This window comes from Amblyomma maculatum, chromosome 6, assembly GCF_055883805.1.
Source record: "Amblyomma maculatum isolate TAMU_Amacu chromosome 6, ASM5588380v1, whole genome shotgun sequence".
Lineage (NCBI taxonomy): Eukaryota > Metazoa > Arthropoda > Arachnida > Ixodida > Ixodidae > Amblyomma > Amblyomma maculatum.
The window spans coordinates 18,523,841-18,538,745 of NC_139349.1; the positions used below are offsets into that span (position 1 = coordinate 18,523,841).

The 14,905-nt window shown below is 45.3% G+C and overlaps 2 long non-coding RNA genes across 2 annotated transcripts; one reads left to right on the forward strand and one right to left on the reverse strand.

The window, feature by feature from the left end:
- Positions 1 to 5,362: 5,362 nt before the first annotated feature.
- On the forward strand, positions 5,363 to 11,302 carry LOC146185181 (uncharacterized). Its single transcript, XR_014707969.1, has 3 exons — positions 5,363 to 5,620; positions 7,929 to 8,015; positions 11,123 to 11,302. It is a non-coding gene; the product is annotated as an uncharacterized LOC146185181 (long non-coding RNA).
- LOC146185182 (uncharacterized) lies at positions 7,477 to 13,126 on the reverse strand. Its single transcript, XR_014707968.1, has 5 exons — positions 12,640 to 13,126; positions 11,068 to 11,226; positions 9,338 to 9,509; positions 7,855 to 8,004; positions 7,477 to 7,772 (listed from the first exon to the last, which is right to left on the reverse strand). It is a non-coding gene; the product is annotated as an uncharacterized LOC146185182 (long non-coding RNA).
- Between the last annotated feature and the right edge of the window lie 1,779 nt (positions 13,127 to 14,905).

Sequence of the window (14,905 nt, forward strand, 5' to 3'; positions counted from 1 at the left end):
TTGTTACCTGCTCTGCTTCCTTCTTCCAAGAGATGTGTGACCAACTAGCTCATCGTTCGACTCTATTATTATGACCCTGCTTTTTACAGGACATCAAACAGGTAGAAAAGTGCTATTTTGCTGGTGCGTTTTTGAGCAGCGTTGTACAGAACGTACAGAACATTGAGGACAACCCAGAGGGCTATTGAACGAAAAATGGTAGGGGTAACATTAAGAGATAGAAAGCGTGCAGAGTGGGTCAGAGAAATAACTCAAGTTAACGACATTCTAGTGGAAATTAAGAAGAAGAAATGGACATGGGCAGGACATGTAGTGCGAAGAGAGGATAACCGATGGTCGCTGAGGGTAACAAACTGGATTCCAAGGGAAGGAAAGCGTAGCAGGGGGCGGCAGAAAGTTAGGTGGGCGGATGAGGTTAAGAAGTTCGCAGGGGTCAAGTGGATGCAGCTAGCACAGAACCGGGTTAAGTGGATAGATATGGGAGAGGCCTTCGCCCTGCAGTGGGTATAATCAGGCTGATGATGATGATGATGATGTACAGAACGTAAGCACAGATAGTTATGTAGCGAAAACCGCTACGTAAATTCGCTTAACGGGAGCTGGAAAAGAAACCGAATATCCCCGTCACTATGCTGAGAGCCCTCGCTGGTCACTATCGGGCTCCGCAAAAGTGAAAGCGCTGAGCGCACTTTTTACACGCCAAGTTTTTATCACCCAGAGGGTGAGAGTGAGGATGCGAAATTACGCCAGCTGCTGCCCCCCTCAGAGCTGACGAGCGCCGGCAAGAGCTATAGCGAACGCAAAGCCGCCGCACGGCCGCGGTCCTGCTCCTGCAGCTTTCGGAGCAGCCTAGTTACTTTTGGCAAAGACGGTACTTTGCGTTAATTAGGTGGCGTTGTGAAGTCATTTATAATGCGTCTTTGTATCGATTCGCGCTTCGAGCACAAAGAACAATCGTAGGCAAAGCACTTGCTAGCCGCGAAGGAATTTATGAACACACGGACCTAATATGCCTCTTCAAACTGAAGCTATACACAGGGTTGTTGACAGAGGGAGACCGTACACTCGCCACGATTTATATTCCATGTACCTTATACATCCCAGACGTTGGTCTGAGCGTGAGTAGTTCATCGACTGCGCTGTGAATAATTCGCTGAGGTACTCTGATGAATTTGAATACATTAGCAAGCTGTGAAAGTAATTTGACTTCGCCGCAGTTCCGAAGTACTCACTGCTTGCTAGCGCGACGCATTGTTTGGAAGAACGAAGCGCGCGCCAGCGCAGCTGAATGTAAAGGGCAGGCTGTTTCACAAAGACGAGGTCAATTTAGTTGTTGGAAATTTCGTCACCATATACTGCAGATGCACATCCGAATTTAACCAAGGGGAAAGGCATACTTCTTCCCACTCGATCGAGAAAACTGCGCAACTCGACCAAGAGACGCCTCATGCACGGCGTCCACCATACAGCTGCACACTCTGCTCTCCGAGGCGGGACAGTATCCGCTGCACAGAATTTATGTAAAAGAAAACATCTGAGCATGTTACCCCACACATTATCACCACACTGCACGCGAATGCATTACAGGCATGGCTGTTTCATAACGAAAACCAGCGTTCAGTAATTTCAGATAGTCAAGGTGGTAAAGGGCTGTCATTATGTGGACTGTGCTGATTCTTTTGTTTCCCTCCTTGTGTTTTCAACGTTGAGCATATGAGTCACAACCGCCTTGTTTGAGCCGAAGGCCCCATTTCTGGAAGAGCTGGGCATGCTCATTTTTCTTTTCTCGCTATATGCGCAAGATGTTTCTTATCAAGTTCTTCCGATCGCAGTCCCAGAACGAATTCTCAGACTCGGCCGGCATTCCAAGAGAACTTCGCTTGTTTTCTCATCATCAACATACCAGCCAGCGGCATTCAGCAGGACACCGTTCTTTCCTAACGCTGCCGACAGCTACAAGCGCGCCTTAGTCGCCCCGAGGCAACTTTGTAACCGCGCACAGCTATAGTAGGGTCACAAGAGGGACACTTCATCGCCCCGAGCGCTCCGCGCAGCGTGTTCGCCGCAAGGGCACTTCGCAGGTCGACGGCTGTCAACGCCTCGAAGACGTGTTGCAGGCGGCGAGAGAGCGCTGACAAGTCGCGGGAGCGGGAAACTCGCGCTGTGACGCTGCCCGCAGAAGAAGGGGTGCCCCGTAGACTTTCGCGTCCTTCTCGGAAGGCGGGCGACGCAAGTCTGTGACACGTTTCCGATGCAGGCACTGCCACCTCGGAAGTCGAAGACCATAAATATTTATCGAATGAGCAGGTAAGGCGCTGCACGCTGAGGCGTTGGTGCGCCCGCCCTACCGAGCTCTGGCGATAGGACTCTGGCAAAGGAGGGGCATTCCTTCGGTTTACCTCCTCTTTTCCGGTGCTTATGACTCCTTCGAACATTTCCATAATGTGGCTTAGCGCTGTCGCTAATCGTCTGCAGCGCGTGGCGCAGAGCTAGGCGATGGCCGCCTGCCTGTCTCCCGACTCCGATTTCTACACAAGGGGAGGCTTTCGTACCCTCATCTACCGCTCCGCTTCTAGCGGTACATGCGGCCATAATTCATGCAGGTCAAATATGGTGCACCTAGAGGCGCGGAAACTTAGGGTTGTGACGCGGAACAAGTTTTCATTATGCTGCATTCCCATACTTCAAATGTGAATTATTACAGTTTTATTTAGTCGTGAATGCTAACCACAAGCGCAGGCGCGTCGCAGTTCGGTAATGATGTCAACCCAGGCCGGTTATACACGTGCTTAATAGTGTCCTCATCGCTGTCTCAGCAGCAGTCGCATTTAAGGAGCGGAGCTTCTGCCTTACATAATGCCTCTGTGACCAGTGTATACTTGACTATGGTCGTGAAAGACATTTCAACGCGACATCATTAAAGGCAAGGCCTCGTTCTCTTGAAAATGCAGCGGGGAGTGTGGCTGCTGCTGGCACTACGAAGCTGGCAACCAAGGCGCCTTCACATGTTGGGGCAGGGACTTCTTGCAACCAGAGTATCTGTTGTTTATGCCGTCGCCGTAATCACCACTTTGGTGGCAGACAACTGTTGACGCGACGTGCATCTCCTCTCATTATTTCATTTTGACAGCTCTTTCCACTCTTGTCTCTCCTCATTAGGCAGCGGAGCTGGCTCGTACATTTTTTTTCTCTTTTCTTTCTTTCAGTCGCAAAAACAGTAAATGAAAACCAATATCGCTGCAGCGAAATCGATGGGCTCGTACCCACATACAAGCCAATGCCGTATCAGCGCATGAAATGAAGAAAAAGTTATTATTTAAAATCTTGCAACGCGGCGAAATGCGCTGTTGCTTACGGCATAAAACCATTATTGAGCGCACCATGCACTCAGGATGTCGAACGCATCGTCCGCTGTCCACGCTTTGTACTGTCCGCAGCGCCCAGTTCAAATTTTCCCTTCTTGCACTGCAGTCCTGCAGTGTACAATCTTTTTTTTTTCTTTTTTTTTTGTCGCTCTGAATACCAAAGGCCGCGTACCTGACGACGACTGCACTTTTACTTTCGCCTTGCGACGAATAAGAAGAATGAGCATGGCTTAGTTCAATAGCTTGAAAAGGATTGCAATGAAATTTACCAGTTAATAAATGGTTCGAGTCAGCAGTTCAAACTTTCTCTTCTGGGGACGTCCTGTCATCATAACATGTGCAACTAGCTACGTCGATTGGAAGACAAGGAGTCTCTTGTTCATCTTTTATTATTTACTCCCTGCTTATTATTCATTCCCCAGTGGGCAAGGTATTTCAGAAATGTTATCTCAGTTGCTCACTCGACTCTACCACTACCTGGCTGCATTTTAGTTTCTGTGTGGTCAACTGTATTAAACTGACTAGATGATCGGTTATCAGTAATGCACATGACAAGCTCCGTTCCAGTATACTTCTACTGAAGTATAAGTAACGCAAAATTAGCAGAGTAAAGGTAGGAACATGGGATTCTTGTGGAACACCAAACTAGAAACTTGCTTAGTGTTTGTCGCGGCTTTCTTGTCAGCAAGTGGAGTTTATTTCAAAGAATTAGCGAGCAAATGATAATATAATATGAATGAATCATGTGCCAAGGGGTTCCTTCTGCCAGCAAAATGTCAGCGAAAGATAAATCATAGGCGGCAGACAAAATTTCCAGTTCACGTTTGCCTCTCAAAATCAGACCAACATGTTTGGTTTCCGTGCTGAGTTGGGCAAGAGGGCGAGACAGCGCTTAGTATGCTTGCTGACGGCAGGGATGTAACTGCCGCTTAATCGTCGCAGTAGTCAGGAGATGATATTGTTTCGCGACGCCCATGCACGATTTCGTCTAAGCATCGTACCCAAACTTAATCGACTAGCTTCTCTAAAACCAGTGAAGATGCTGCACTAACAGTCCAGAGCTAACAGGCGCAAGAGAGGCGGTGCTCTCCTGCCTGCAGAGACGTTTTAGCTCGATTAGTGCCACAAATAGTACAGCTGAGCTCCGTATCCAGCAATACCACCGTCAAATCACGCATCTGGTCTTTTTTAAACAAAATTTTAACTTTGAGTGCAGCTCGCTATTCACAGCCACCGAACTATTCCATGCGTACCAAGAACACTGACCTTCTTCGAATAAATCAAATTTAGAATACTGGATGCGGATTATTGCTTCGATTTAAACTGACAAGTACCACCTTAAATGTAAAGTATATATGAACACGTGTCATACACGCTGTGTTTATGCAACGCCTAAATGGCGCTTGATACCTCAATTAATGCAAGTAATATTTATAGTCTGTAAATATGGATTGTAAAGCTTGTAATACGCTTTGAGAGAGAAGAATGTTTATATGTGGCGGTGAGGGAGCTGGAAAAAGTGAAAATTACCTCTGGGTCAAGACAAGCGTTAAAGGGGCCCACAAACACCTCCCGAGCACTCCTCACAAACTATCTCAGTCGCTAGATTATGCTGCGATACACATTTGAACGCAATAATACACGTCTACGCGCAGTGCAGGTCTTACAATCCCATTCGAAAGTTGGCGCGTTCTTTCCTTCGACTTTTGCCAGTCCTCCTCCTCCTCTGTGCAACGCTGCTACGTGCATGCGTTTTCGAATGACTATTGGTCTGCTTCTTTGCGACGTCACAGAGCCATTAAACTATCGCTTATGCCAGAAAAATTGAAATACGCTTAACTTTTAATTATCAGGAAAGAAAATTAGGATGTTCTGTACACAGAAACATTTTTTCAAAGCTTTTTTTTCCTGCACTTCCGGTCTCGCGCGCGCACGCGCGCATCTTTGTCCTTCGCGCAGGCACCACGGCAATCGCGGCGCGGTCGCAAGCTGCGGTCTCGTTTCAGTTCCTTGCAGTGTACTTGCGGGGCACTTTCCGCCTGTGAATGTTCTCGTTTCTTGTGTCGCCCATGCGAAATGAACTTCGAAGTCGGCTTACAGGTTTACAGCATTAAGTCGGTGCTTTAAATGTCGGGCCCCAATTCACTGCGCCTTACGTAGTGCAGCAAAATTTCGGAGGCAACCGCTGCTCCGTTCCTGTGTCCACCAAACCAAAATACGCACCTCGGATCAAGTCAAGGCGACAACATACGCTGGTAAGTAATGTGTTTACTAGCTTGAACATAGCGCACAAATAAGCGACGGTTTCACAGGTGCAATGAGTTAGTCATTGTTGTGATGCATCATTACTGTGGCGGCTATTAAAATCCTACCGTCTTAACCGTTGACTTGATTGCGTGAAACTACTCACGGAGGTTGCATTTTGTCTCGTAGTAGGTTATAAACTTTTGCCTTATAGTAAATTACCTAAGACAACTGCGCCTACCTGGCTCGGCCGTGCGCGAACTTGCGGAATCGTGCGCCGGCGTTGGCGGCTTTCGGCCCGATCCCGGTACAGACTGCGGGTTTGCATTGTACGCAGCAGCAACGAATTAAGCACCCTTACCTAACTTCCTACGAGCAAATAAAGTTTACCGTAATATCAAAGCTCCGTGCGCAGTTTCACCACAAACGACTGAGCGGTAGAGCCGGAGAGGTACAAGCCGCCGCGGTAAACATGTATTAGGATACGCATGCTGTATCTGGCCCTTGCAAGGTTTCAATATGACGTGCAGTGATGAGGACGCACCGAAGAAACAAAGAAAACGACTTTATTTCGAGATTATTCCTAGAGAATTGCTCTCCTCGGCGAAAAACTGTGCTTTCTTAGTTTTATAACTGACCACCTTGTTGTTTCTGATGCTTGAGCCGGTGTATATTCGAATTTATGTGACACTTTACTATTTTTTTTTGTCACCATTCTTTCTTTTATGTTCTGCGCGTTAAAGATACTCAAAGTGTGTACAAGAGTCAGTGGCAAGTGAATGTAAATACATGTACATTTCTCACACTTTGTTTCCGACACAGCACCTGTCCATATTGCACATTTCCTTTAATTGCTGATGTTTTCTTTTTTTCGCTAGCAGATCACTGTAAAAATATGACTGTCTGTCGTCCATGTCAAACAGGGGTAAAAACCTCGTCAAGCTACTGTATTAGTAGCCTTCTGTTCCTACCTTAGCATTTGTTTTTCTGTCGACAGAAGGAAAAAAATCTGAATGAAGTTGATTGAGTCGCTCAGCAGTTTAAATTGCCGCTAAGAACACTGTATTATTTCGCGCACATAATAATAATCAGCATAATTACACTGTTGTCTTGTAAACTGTGTAGCTTAGCGGATGGGGAACAGCAAGCCCATGAAAAGAGAGATGTTACATGGTCACTTGTGAAGCCGGCTCACTTGAAATTTCCATTTACTTCTAGTTTGGCCTCAAGAAGCTGAAAAACTCTGACTGGCATAATTATTCGCAATCTAGCCTTACACACCTTGAACCCACAGTTGCTCTGCCTTTTCTACTTTTGTTTCAAGCGGCAGCTTTGATATAATACTTGAAAGGCCTGCGAGCGGTCGCACACCATGTGTAGTTGCCGCGATAAGCAAACAGCAACATGTTTTGTGTGCAATTTTGCTTAGCTGCAGCCACAAGGAAAACGCAGAGATATGGGTACAAGATTGCACTCACTCAGACAACAAAACTCATATGAAACTGCGCTCCAGCTATTGTCAGCCGCAGCAAACATATTGAAACAATTTTCTTGGCTCCAGTGGCCAATGCTTTGCGGCGCTGATGCCAGTCTCAAAAGAACTGTGAGTTGAGCTAGTTGGTGCATCATTTTTTAAAAATACACAGCGCATCAAACATAGGACAAGCGAGTAGACGGGAACAGCGCTTACTATCAACTGCATGATTTATTGAAAGAACACGAATATATACAAAAATACTCTGACAACCAAGTGTGCATGTTCGCAAATAAAACTTGAAATGTTGTTTTATCTGCGAACATGCGCACTTGGTTGTCAGAGCATTTTTGTATATATTAGTGTTCTTTCAATAAATCATGCAGTTGATAGTCAGCGCTGTTCCCGTATACTCGCTTGTCCTATGTTTGTTGCGCTGTGTATTTTTAAAAAATGATGCCAGTCTGTTTAGCATTTAGGTTAAGCACACTGACAGTTGTACTGTATAATTGACTAGTCATCGTGAAGAGCAAATCTGTGTCTGTGAGCAGCAATCAGTTCTTCTTTTGACGGTCTTTCATATGCATCCGTCATAAAGTGACGCTCTGAAGCTGTGCTTGCAGCTGTCTCTCTGTGCGAAGAGCCCTCAGACTGTTTCTCCACATCTTGGAGGAGCTTGTGGACGTACGCTGCATGAAATAGTCATCGAGATTACAACAGTGCACTAAGTTTTTCGTGTAATATTATATGTAGAACAAACATTGAACTTACAAAATGTAGGCTGCGTTTTCACTGGAGCGACACTGAAATGTCCTTTCCTTGTTTTTGCCATCTTTACTTTCCAGCGGTCATCTCCTTTTTTTTGTCTGTGCCTGGAGCCTTGAGGAATTTTCATTAAAGTGAATTACAGCCAGATGTGACCTATAAAGAAGGTAAATATGAATTAATTTTTCATACTTTGGAAAAAAATGTGTTTCTTGTTGCCTACCAGCAAAATTATACAGAAGAGGCTACCATAAGGAACCATTATGCATTATATTCACAACACTGCAGCAGAAATTGCTTCTGATTTAGCTACTATGTTCAGCGCCTTTAGAAATAAGAATGTGATGCAATGATCTCCAAGCAGCAAAATGAATGTATGACATGGGCTATACAACATCATATCGTGAATCACATGTGTTCTCCCTGCTGTTGTATTCTAGCGATCATCATTAGTTCAAGTGGTCAAGTGAACATTGAGCATTCTTGCAGCTTCAATACAGTAGCCTCGTGACATTCGAGATGGTTCTAGAGGGGCCGGAAACTTGCGCTGATAACTTCCAGTTCTTTAAAAACTGCCTTTGTCTTGGGACTGCACTAAGATGAGGCGCACAAAAGAGAGACGAGGTGTCTTTTCAGCCTGCGCTTCATGCTTGTCCTCAACTTCGTTCTTTATGTCATCCCATCTGCCTATTCTAACATAAGAGCAATGACTTCTAATGAGGACCCTTAGATGGCCTGTGCAGTCTGCAGCCTCCTGTCTCACTTTTTCTATGGAAGGGGATTATAGAATGGCTAGTGCTACCATGCTAGCAAATATGTTTTTACGATATTATATGAAGCATTCTTAGAATGTCAGAAGTGTGCACCGCAGTCTCCTCAAAATGTATGAAAACTACCTTTGACATGGCAGCAGTATTGAGATTCGAAGAGAAAGACACAAGATAGGTTCAGCTAATTTTACAGCAGAGTATTTAATGTCAGGATGGAAGGATCGTCGAAAATTTCTCATTGGGTGCATACTTTGAGCAGGAGTTGGGATTCACTTGACATAGTGGGTGCCCTTTTTTGGCAGATGTCAGAACTGACTCCTGTGAGTCGTAATTGTAAGGTCTCATATTACCTGGCCTGGTAACATGACAGCTCCAGATCAAGCACTGTACTAAGGGGAGTGCTGGTCGTAGTGGCTATTGTAGCATTAACTAAACGCGATCTACTTAGTTGGACTACTTAGCAAGTTGAAGAATCGAAAGTAGGAAAAGGATATGGTGCGAATGAAGCACAGGCTTTCATAGATGAACTTCTGATTTTTTTTTTTACTGAGTTCTATTTCCTCTGGCCTCTGTTCCTTTTACAATGACAATATTATGAACATACATTAAATGCTTCATGCAAGGATTGATTGTTTGCATATGCAATGCAGAAAAGTTGGAATGCGTACTGGCACTGGAGTAAAAAATAATGTCGTATCCTTCTCTTTCATTCAACTTACCTTGCTTGCATCCCATCATCCGAGTATGCAATTGATTTGGGAGCAAATCTGATGACCAAATTATGAAATGATTCAAGGGAGGATGTTTGGGCTTTAGGAGAGATTTGTCAAATGTCCTTCAGGAACAGGGAGTTCATGAGAATGCAGTTTAGCTTCCTGAAAGCACATGAATCTGTAAAAAATGTACATATATACATACATATATATATATATATATATATATATATATGAAGGAAAGAAGCCAACAGTCGTATATATATATATATATATATATATATATATATATATATATATATATATATATAGCATTTAAAGGAGCGAACAGTCTGCGAGTGCAAGGCAAACATTTTTTTTATGTTTATACTGTTGACATTTACAAGAATTCCTCTTATGATGATTATTGGAATAAAGAGCATTAAATGCAAAGCGGAAGGAAAAACAATGCGCCGACGGTATATATATATTTGACTGATGAGTTGGTAGTGTTGGTGTGTATTCTAGTCAATCATAGATGCTGAACCTGCTTACAGCTGCTGCATTGCAGTTGAAAACAGTTTTAGCAACATATTCGTTAAAAGACACCTGGTCTTGTACTGCTATTTTACTGTGACAAGAAATCTAAGAGGTGTTGTTGACCAAACAATTGTCAGTATAAGAAAGTATAGAACATCCCATTGTTTTTGTGTTTCTTACTGGCGTTATAACCAAGCTGCCTCAGTATTAAATTAATCTCGCAGTCTCAGCACTCACATTTACGTTATGTTGTTTCTTCACTTCATTATGGGTTTCTTTCTTCGCTATGTCTTGCTGTAATGTGCGGATGTGTAAAAAGTTTTTTCCGTGAAGTTCTATTTGCATTACCTATCTCTTAAATTTATCATTGGTTGACAAATGCCACAAGTGTGAGTCGTGCACCTTCCAAACAACATCAAAGTGAAAAACTTTACAAAAAAGAACCGATACAAAACAGATTACCTCTGCTCATCCATTGCCTGTTTGCAAGGAGCTAATGCAGGCATTTGCTGTATGGTCTATCATGGCCATCACGCTTATCGCATATGTGGTTCAAGAAGCTGCACTACATGCTGATGATCAGGTCATCATTACCCTGGCCCAGGGCAGCAACATAAACTTGTGATTGTCTGGATCCATGGTTCTATTGCTTCACAGCCCTTTGACCTGCTCACAGCTTTTAACTTAGTAAATGCAGTATAGAATAATGTTATTACCATGTATTCGCCCTAATTATTAAAACAAGCAACTGCATGCATCTTTATTAATGCGTCAAGCACCAAAGTAGTGCTGTATGGGCGATTTGCTGCTCTTGCAATATGTCCAGATAGCTGGGTGGCAGTTTGTAGATAGATGAAATTAAAACCTCATTACATAATAATATATGTCAGCAAATGTACCTCTTCCCCAATGGTTTGCAACGATGAAACATTTTGTAATTCAATTGTTTGTATTATATAATGATTAATTTGATTCTTTTTATATATAGACATGCAAGCAGCACTTGCCAAGTGCACTCTTGGTGAGGCTGAAATAAATTTCTCCTAATAATATGCAGAAATTGGCGCCTTTTGTTAAAGACTGCACTGAGACTCGTTAGTTGAGGCCAGGCCCCATGCTGGCACTATTGGGCACTACAGCTGACTTCACACAGTTAATAGGAATTACAGCTTGCCAATTTTCGTATCGCAGCATTGCCTTACCTCTCCTATTCTTACCTGTTCTCATTGTAGAATATGGTCAGTCTGAATGATAACAACGTTGTACGTGCAGTACTTGGCGCTGTAGCCCGGGGAGTCGCAACGCCCATTTCCTGTGAGGTCCACTTCCATTCCATCCAGCTGGCTGATGATCTGTACCCGCTGTTCCTGGAAAATCTGGGACAAAAATAAATGTGCATTTGTGAGCCACTGGTAACATTGTGCCGAACTGTGTCACTCGATCGTTGCACTACTGCATGCGCGCGCTGTTTTTTCTTTTTTTATTACGCAAGCTTGCCATAAGGCATATTATAAGAACCCGTGCAAATTATTTTCCGTTAGTAACCGGAGAAGGTTCCTGCTCTTATTGCTGTCGGTGAGCCATTTGGAGAAGTCCTCCTCCCTTGTTGCTGTTTATCTCCCCCCCCCCCCCCCCCCCCCGCCCTTTCCGCAGGAAAAATCTAGTTGTGTACACTCCTGTCTATGCTCCTGCCAAACCAACTCTTACACTTCCGATCGGCAGCTGATCGCTTAGAGATAAAGAGGCACAACTTAGAGCGACTAAGCCAGTTCACGCGAGTGATAACGTTTATTTTGCGATCCCACCCCCTCCCCCCGTTTTGCTGAAGAGTAAAGCCTCTTGGCACTTTTTTTTTCTGTTTACATCTCTTCATTCCTGACAGTGTCCCTCCTTTCTTTTCTTTCTTATCAACGCCCATCTCGGTTTCACGTGTTTCTTTCCTGGTTGCCTCGGTTGGTGAACTTGGACGCGGCTCCATTCGCGCGACATTTCAGAGTGCGCTCTGTACAAACACCACATGGCGTAAAAGAAAACGAAAAAAAAAAATGCCACAGGGCGGGAGTCATGCTGCGATAATAATCGGGCACCGAACAGAGTTTGTTCACTTCCTGTCGGCGCGCGCGTTCTCCGTTGCAGTCAGCTGATGCCGAACCGCGGCTGACAAACTACACCACAGCGCACAACTACGCAGTCTCCTTCTCCTCATCCCCTTCCTTTTTTTTTTCTTTACAATCGATCGTTATCTTTCACGAAGGGGCATCGTATAGTCAAGCGCAAGAGGAGCCTAAACACGAAGGTTTCAAGGTTCGGGCGGTTCGGGCAAGGTGCACGAGAGAGTTTCCCTCCGCAACGCCCGGAAGACCGCTCTCTGCGATCTCGATTCTGAATTTCTAGTCTTTCGCTAACATCTCATGCCCTTGCTGCGGTACGGATATTATGGACCCCGAGCTCGAAAAGCGACTTCGGTGAATGAGTACCGAGAAGGGACTCGACCCCCATAAGTACACGCCGTTGAAGAATCCGCTGCTGAACCCCGGCGATGATAGTATACGGCTTATATGGGTGCATTGGTGCGTGGGGTCGACTAGCGTAACATTAAAAAATAAAATCCCATCGTAAGCTCGCCACTGGTTTATTTTGAGCAGTGTAGTTCACAGTGATCATGACAAATCTTGCTATATGCATGCCACAACGTCGAGCAAGATCGCCTGAGTTAAAAAAAAAATCCACACTACTGTGATAACGCGTCTAAAGCTAATATTATCAAAATCTTTTCATTTTACACTTACCGGCAGGGTTGGAAGAAACAGCGTTGGTACCGCTCCTTCACGCAGACTCAGTCTTGTTGGGATCCCCCAATCGCGAACCACATATCCTGGTAAAGCAAACGTAGATAAACGCTTTGTTCACCGATGCTGGCTATCCGATGAGCTGTAGCCACTGTTTCCGGAGGTTGGCGTTTTGAAGCACTTGATGCAGAATTTTTTTCCTCCCGTCACTAGCAATACCTTCGCAGCCAGGGACTGCACACTGTAACAACCTCCCGCTCATGTCCCGTCAACAAGAATTCAGCGCTTCGATAACTGCCTTCGCGAATTCAAGAGAGCGACCAGTCTAGCCCAAAACTGTCCTGCACCCGTCGCGCACACGACGTAACACAAAATCAAAGGTGAGGTCAACGCCAGGGATGTATAGCGTGGCAACAAAACTTGCGAGTTCGTGCCGAAGGGCGATGACGATGAAGCAGACAAGAGGCCCCCGGCGGCGCATCGGCAAGCAAGCGCGACAAAACGGAAGTTGCGGCGTGCGGCGCTAAGCAAAAAAAGTAAAAGCACAGATGCGTCTGTTGTGACGTGTCAGTGGGCGAGGCCTTGGAGGAGGGCCAGCCTTTGCGCGCGCTAGAAAGTTGAAAAAAGGAGGAAACCGCGAAGGCGCAGATATTCAAAATTTGATTGCAAATAACTCTGCTTCCAAATGCCGCATTTAAAAAATTTTTGCGGGAAGGTTATCTTACATCGACATTCTTTCACATACTAGGCATAGGGAAACTGTATTGCTATGGCTGTTTTGGGCCCCTTTAATGAGTATTTTATTACATTTTATGCGGCTAAAATTCAGTTCCCTACGCATCCATCTGCCCCTCTGTATAATATGCAACCTGAATACTCCCTGTCAGCAGCGTCAGACTGACACCTGAAGGCACTTTTGAAAGCCACAGAATTGTAATAGTTCATGCAGCTACGACTATGTCCCCTTTCGGATCTTTATACACTCGGTAGCTACAAACTACGGACACTGCACAGTCAAGGGTTGACACAGAGCAACAGCGGCTACAACTAGGCGGGTATACGCCAACTATTGCTGCATAAAAACACACAGACGGGAACTCGGCAGCGGCATCTCAACGAACCGAGAACCTCAGCGACGTGACCCTGGCAGCGGCCGCGACTGGGAGAATCCCGCTATAACGCAAGCAACGAACGCATCTCTCCAGCCGGTGACTTTCGGCCCCTTGGAATACAAGAAAAGCACGCTCCAGTTGCTCACTTTGTGTTTTAGTGCCTGCGCGCTTCCTGGTGATGCGCCGCAGACGTTCCCAACACTTCTGCCGGCGTAGGCAGGACACAGACAGCAGCGTTCGATACGTGTTGGGCAAGCGGGCGCCAGCCTCTGGCCTTATTGATTGGGAACGCCGCTGACCACCACCGTACAGCACGGGCCAAGGCCTTCTTCCATCGGTCGCTGTTGTTGCTGTTTCCGTCATCGGTTCCTGCACTCGAGTGCCCACCGATCCGCGAAGCGAGAGCCCGACTCCCGAGAGGAACCTCGGTTAAACGATTCCATCAACTAGCACTGGCGATAGACGAGCGGAGGAACGGTCACGTCGGCACGCGTCGAAGCAAGCGCATGGCCATGTGACTGGCTCGAGTGATTGGCCACAGTGCAACGCTCTGCTCTGTACGCTGTGGTTAGCCGTACTCCAGGAACTAGTGCAATCAAGCAAATGAATGGGGAAGATACTGAGCATTTTTGTCGTATTCATTAAAGCTATTCTGAAAATAACGCACCAATATGATATTAAACATCAAACTTGATGCTCTTATGCATTCTTCATCCAGTCGTCGCGCGGAGATGAGTGAATGTCAGGTTTCAGTTCATTTGTCAATTTCGTCATTTCGTGTACGCTTCCCAGTGAATTCATTTTCCGTCTATTCTCAATTGTTCTTTACTTGCTATCACCTTGATGTATGTGTATCAATGTATCCATGCAGATTTTATAGGCATTGATGCGGCCGCACTGTTGCCTTGGCTTCTCGAAGGGGAATTATTTGTAGCCACAGCTCTAGGCTAGAACATTGTCAGCTTTAAGTACTTCTCAGAATAACGCAATTGGAGCCTTTGCAATTTTTGAAGGAATATAGATTCATGGGAGGTTTGCTTTCCGATATTCACCAGCCCAAGCGAATCGACAAGCTAAGTGGTCACAAAAGACATGTTTAGAGCGATTATAGACAGCTTTCGCTTTCGGTTATCAGCATTTTTCCGTATTAAGAC